Source organism: Etheostoma spectabile, unplaced genomic scaffold (assembly GCF_008692095.1).
Source record: "Etheostoma spectabile isolate EspeVRDwgs_2016 unplaced genomic scaffold, UIUC_Espe_1.0 scaffold00569575, whole genome shotgun sequence".
Classification (NCBI taxonomy): domain Eukaryota; kingdom Metazoa; phylum Chordata; class Actinopteri; order Perciformes; family Percidae; genus Etheostoma; species Etheostoma spectabile.
In genome coordinates this window covers 43844-50081 of record NW_022605201.1, presented here as the reverse complement: position 1 = coordinate 50081, position 6238 = coordinate 43844, and the positions used below count along the sequence as shown (strand labels likewise).

General features: G+C 48.6%; 1 pseudogene; it reads left to right on the top strand.

The window, feature by feature from the left end:
- The first annotated feature begins 4068 nt into the window (after positions 1 to 4068).
- On the top strand, positions 4069 to 5610 carry LOC116685142 (uncharacterized; annotated as a pseudogene).
- Positions 5611 to 6238: the final 628 nt, after the last annotated feature.

Below are 6238 nucleotides of genomic sequence, written 5' to 3'. Positions count from 1 at the left end.
ACTGCACGGGTCTCGGTTCAAAGACAAGGAAGCTATGAGGAATCAATGGACCTGGGTTCTGTGGCCGACAGTTATGGCAGCAAACCAGACTTGCGTTATGATGACAATAGTATGAGTTCCGAGGATTCCTGTGATGAGGAGTTACCTATGAACTCAGTTAGATTCACCCATGTTGAAGGCAGTGACAGTGACGAGTGTATGTCAATATCTAGTTTAAACCTGAATGATCGTCACGATGAACAGGACCTTGACACTCTTGAGTCCCAACAGGCCAAGTTGTGGAAAGTTACAAAGTGTACGACCGAGAACCTCCTCTTATTAGGTAAAGAAAGGAGACTGGCAGGAGAGCGTTTGGGGCCATGGACCAGCTCCAAGCATAGATGTTTGCGATGCGAGGCCTACGACGCTCACTGTAAGGCTGCGGCGGAGAAATACCGACGCGTCCTAACCAGCTACACCAAGACCGTTTCTGAGCTTATGGTAGGCTTCAAGAAGGTCTTAGAGCGGTACCCTGAGCTTAGAGTTGACTCGAGTGACGGTCATCTCCACTACATGGTACAGGCTGCGCTTGGGCGCAACAACCTGGTGCAAGAGATGGTTCGCCTGGCTGCAAAGAGACAGACGCAAAAGGCACTTAGAACTGAGTCTGAGCACGAAGAGGTTACATTCGACCATGCCATTGTTTCGGTCCATGAAGCTCTAAACACGTGCTACACCGATGGCGAGGCACTGAGGATGATTCTTGAGCACTACACCAATCTGCATGTTCGCTACATACAGGTGTGGAGAGAAATGTGTTCCAAGGTGTCGCGGGACATTACAGTGATGGAGTTTGTAACCCTGACTCAGGACAGGCCAGGTGTGAGCCACGGGGAGCCTTGGTCAGAGGCAAAAGCCTACATAGCACGCATGTTAGCCAAGGTGGGCACTATCACCCCTAGGGCCGTTGGAGAAGCTTGTTCCCGCGCTCTGAAAAATGTAGACATCAATCTATCCTCGGCACCTGAGGCTTTTGACAAGCGCAAAGGGCTCATCGACGCCCAGTTGGAAGACATGCGTGGCTGCCTGGACAGGAGTTTTCCCAAGTGGAGTTGGGATTCGCACATGAACGACCTGTATTTTGACATCCGCAGCGATCTTGTGATACTCGAAGCCCTGACCGGCGTGGGAGAGCTCTCCGTGAAGACTCTGTTGCACGAAAGGTCTATACTCGTGTCACAAGTGAGGAAGTTGACCAGAAACCAAGGAACTCTGGAGCTGCAGGTGGCTCAGACTAGAGCCAAGCTCAGAGACTCTGTAGCTCGTTGCCGACACGCAGAGATGAACGCACTGCAGTGACCGCCCTTGGGCTGGCAATCGGTGTGAAGCAGTGTAGAGTGTATTTACTAATCTCTTGTATTGTTGACAGTTTGACACAGCATGGATTCAGACTGTGATTACCTGGTGTACAAAAGCCGCAACGTAGAAGAGAACAAGGGTGAGGAAGACACTGAGATCATTTGTCCAGTCTGTATAAACTACCAAGTTCAGGACAAGCCTATACGATGCACCACATCTATACCCCCGGTCTCGTTTCAAGGAGTGTGGAACTCGGGACGCATGGTACCTTACATAGACATTATCCAACAGCAACCAGAGATAGCCGCGTTTCAGGAATCTGAGCCTATACTGTATGTGAAAGAAGGACGCCTTGTAGCCCTAAGAGGTGCAATATATATGCAGGACGTGTCACCATATGGCACTTGGCTCGCCGACAGGACCCAGTGTCTGAGAGCGGTGTCCAGGTTGAGACACGCGGGTCTGATGTGTGTACATCTACCAGAACTAAACAGAATTGTCCTTGAACAAAAAAACGATGACGGGTTACTGTATCTGACAAGCAAGTGGCTCTTGGAGAAACAAAACATGAACGAATGCATAGAATTATTTGGACCCTTTGTTTGTGATGCCATGCTCGCCCCGATCCTCCATGAAACACTTCGGTCGGACTGGATCGAAGAACGCAAGGAACTCAGGGGGACAAACAATGAGCTGAAACTTGGCTGGGCTCAGGAGTTTTACGATTGGAAGTCTGTCGCCAAGAACAGCACCTGTTCCATGGTGTTCGCTCATCACGGCATGTGTCAAACCCAAGCCAAGCGCACTGTACACGGTTGTACACTTGTAATGACAATAATGGACAGGATGAAATGGTGCGGTTACACCCCTTGGTCCGCGGTGTGGGCAGTGCGCTTCGCTGAGGCTCGCATTGTAAAGCTTCCATGTCCAGACTGTAAGCGTAGACTCTTGACATCCTGTGTATTTCTCATGGAGTGTGCTGCAGTCGAGGCTTCTCGACAGCACGATTGGCTGGTGCGAAACGAAGCCGTGATTCAACTATGCTGGCTCCTGTACCAAATCCACAAGCCTTTGGGGTCTGATGTCGAAGAGTTGTTAGAAGCTTGGGCTCATTCGATCATGGCACACTCAACAAAGTTCCATGACTGCCAGGCTACGGGAGCCTCGTTTGACTTGGAGGCTCTCGTTGTCATGTTTGCCAATGATCACATTCCATTCGTATCATCTAAACCCACATGCATCACCAAGCTTGAGTGTGACGCGGTTCTCAGTGCCAAACCCGAGTTGGTAAATGTCATTACTCAAAACCAAGGCTTCTCCTCTAAGCGTGGCAACCTTGCATACTCAATTACAGACAAGATGAACAGCTTGAATATATCAAATGCGGTGGATGTCCTAACCAATGTCCCAGATACAATGGAGGCCAGGGCTCAAGGGGTGAACGCAATAGCACACGCTCTTGTCTCGTGCTTCCCCAGGGTTGCTGCTTTGTCTCTGAAAGATCTCACGCTCAAGGCTCCTAACACGGGCGAGTTTTCGGGTAGAATATGGCCCGTGTTTGTTAACTCCACCAGGACATGTTTCCAGCTTTTCAGAGCCCTGACTCTCCCCGTTTCGCCCAGTCCCGAGTACACACTTGAGCTGCTGGCTAGAGCGTGGAGATGCGTGACGCCCCAAGTCTTGGAACACTTCACACCAATGGGCACCGGAGGGCTTGTCAGAGTCAGCTACGCGCATTACACAAAGCACCTCCTGGGTCCCTTGAACAGGTTAGCCAAAGTCACTATCATAAGCGAATCTGAAAGGCGTCTGATGATCGATGTCTTGCGTAACGGAGTTCTGCCGTGCTTTGCGGGACAGGGGGACAGCATGCCTGATCGACTTGTGAGCTCCACAATAGCGTTGACTTTTGCAGCTTGTGGCCTGCGCGCGGTTGGTGTCCATAGTGACGACAACAAAGACAACCTTGAAGATCTGGACGGCTCCCATTGCACAGTCACCTCTGCAGGCCTATTGTATTTTGCAGCATGGTACGTACTGGTGTACGTTGGAACATTGCACGTACAGCCCGTGTTAAAGAAACAATTGTCCCAAACCGGTTCGGATGCTGACAAACACCTGTGCACAGCTCTGAACCTTATTCGTGCACCCAAGGCATTTGATAGCTACGTAGTCCTTGAACACAGTGAGATTGTACAAGCTCTATTGATAGTCTTTGGTGATTTGATCGATGTAGGGACCATACTACGCATTGCCGAGCTGTATGTACCTGAGCTCCTGGCGCAGCTGCCATACACAGACAAACTGAACCAGACCCCAGCCAGTGTCAAACGCGCGATAGAGAGCCGGGACATTTGGTTTGCAAAAGAGCATGGGAACGTCTACCTCGGACAAGACGAACCCCCCTTCACATACCTTGGCAAACTTGCGCACGGGCTACATAGCACCATCCAGGGCACGTTGACGAACTCTCATGATAGACCAATTGCCCAGGCACTGCGTGGCCCCGACAACGAATTTGATTTGTGGTGCGACACGCTGCAGGTTAGCGAGGATGAGCACGGTTATGAAATCGATAGCATTTTACGCATGCTAGGCAGAGATGAATCGTTTGAGACCTTTCAATGTGTATATGGACAGAGAGAGTCTGAAGGGCAGGAGGTTCCACGCTGTCCTTTTAAAATCAGTCAATCTGGAACACACCAATGTAGCAATGTTGCACAATACTCCAAGTCATAATTCATGAGTACACACATCATGTTTGATATTTATTCTGAATTGCCATCCCTGTGTGCCTCGTTTGTGTACTTTCATGAGCTTTTTACTGATATGTGTCAATGCCACCAAGGCTTAAAAACGCATCCCTGTCATTAGCGGAGGCTCTGAGGGTGCGGTTTGAAACTGGATGCCTACATGTGCAGACATGACCTGCCGTTTGTTTTATTGTAGGGTTGTTTGTCATGGAAATATCCTGTGAGAAAAAAATGTCAGCTTATTGCATTTGCTTTGCCAAATGTAACTGAAAAAAGGAGGGGCCATATTTTTTTCTGAAATGTCTTTAAATCCCACTACAATAAACTTTACAAGGGTTTCATGTTTGTTCTTCTTTCAGGCACGAGCAAAGCCTCTGGCAGTGGAAAACACATTCAGTTAGTTAGTCTGAAATAAATAATACAAAGATGAACTGCGTGGCAGATTGGCTCGTGTAGAACAGGGACAAGATCGAGAAAGGTGTGGAGATCATAGGGCAAGCCTCCGAGGTGCTCGCTGCCACCGTGGGCCAGCTTCACCCTGTCTTGGAGGCTATGATTCTCGAGGGAATACAAGATGAGATTGATCAAATTGCCCGGGAGCTGCAGACGACATCAATGAACAAGCAGAACTTTGATCGAGAGGCACAGATGCTGAGCCAGTACAAAAAGTTCCAAGACTTTGTCAACACCAAGCCAAAGTTCAAAGAGAAGAAGACGGAGAAGTTCATTAGCCATTACGAGAACACCGATGCTGATTTGAACTTGGACGCACTCTACAATGCTGTCACTGGGGAGAACACCTCAGGTGACCCAATGCTGGAAACGGTATTGGCCACAGAGCAGAGAAGTAGAAGGGCAGTTGAGGATTTCTGTGTCCGTCTGAAGAAGCTTTTTGTGGTGGGCATTATTGCCGTCATGGGCCATTCCGCCCTCAAGGAAGGAGTTGTGGGGGAAGAGATGGTGAGGAAGTGGCAGGGGCGGATGGAGGATGTGGAGAATCGAATGAAAGCAGCTGTGGATGACTGTACAGAGAACTTTGCAGATCAAGCCAAGTTAGACTTGGAGCACATGCTTTAGGAGAATCCAGGCACTGTTGACCGCGATTTCACCAAATCCCTTCTGGATTTGCTTGTTAAGAAATACAACTGGGTGAACTGGTCCATCAGGACCTTCGGCAACAGGGAGCGCATTTTCTTTTTCAAATGGCTGGCCAGGAAGAAGTGCCACGGAAGTGGAGGAGCCAATTGGTTTGACATTTTGACCAAGAGTAAGGTCAAAGTGGTGCTCTCTTTCTGTGTTGACCCCAAGCCCATTAAGAAGAGTCAGATCCAGGAGAAGATTGAGAGTCAGAAGATGAAGGGGGGTATGATGGCAGTGGCTCTGGCTTTGAATAAGAGCTTCCCAACTGCCTGGTCCATGCTGTCAGCCATTGGAGGTAGTGGAGACCAACAACTTCCATGAGGATTGTTACTACTATGAAAAACACAAAAGAGCCTACCTGTACATCTACCCTGAGTAAGCTCACAGAAAAAGTGCAGCCGCATGCATCCGCAAGAAATGAGCTCCACATACATTCATGAATGTCTTTTTCAGAGACATTTCGAAATTGTTTATTTCTCCGTGACACTGTGAGAATGTGCATATGTGACTTCTGTACAAATAAAAACAAGCTTGAAGTGTCTTTAATGTCCACTAAATGTACAACAGAGGCAATCAAAAGTAAATGCGGTTCTAACCATAAATGACCACATAAACAACAAGGGACATTCACACAGGCAATAACAAATATACCGTTTCGTTTTTCCAAATTTGATATGCATGTTATGCGAAACTAGAACGTGTGAATGTCTCAATCGACATCTACTTCACTAACGCACTATTCAAGACTCCCGGTAGCCATTAGAGGTGTCTTGTGCACAGATCCTGAGGCTCGTTTTTCATGGCCAAAGCTGCCCGAATTTGGCTTTCTCTTCGCTCTCTGTACTTTACTTTGGGGAGCTATCACCTGAGCCAGGGCTGGATGAGTCGTATCAAGAACGGGCTCCACTACAATGGCTCTGTTCCACTGGAAGAACTGGTGGTGAATCTGTATATTGAATGGCCCGTAGGGCTCGAGGATAAAGCTCCTGGTATCCAGCGTGAGGTTT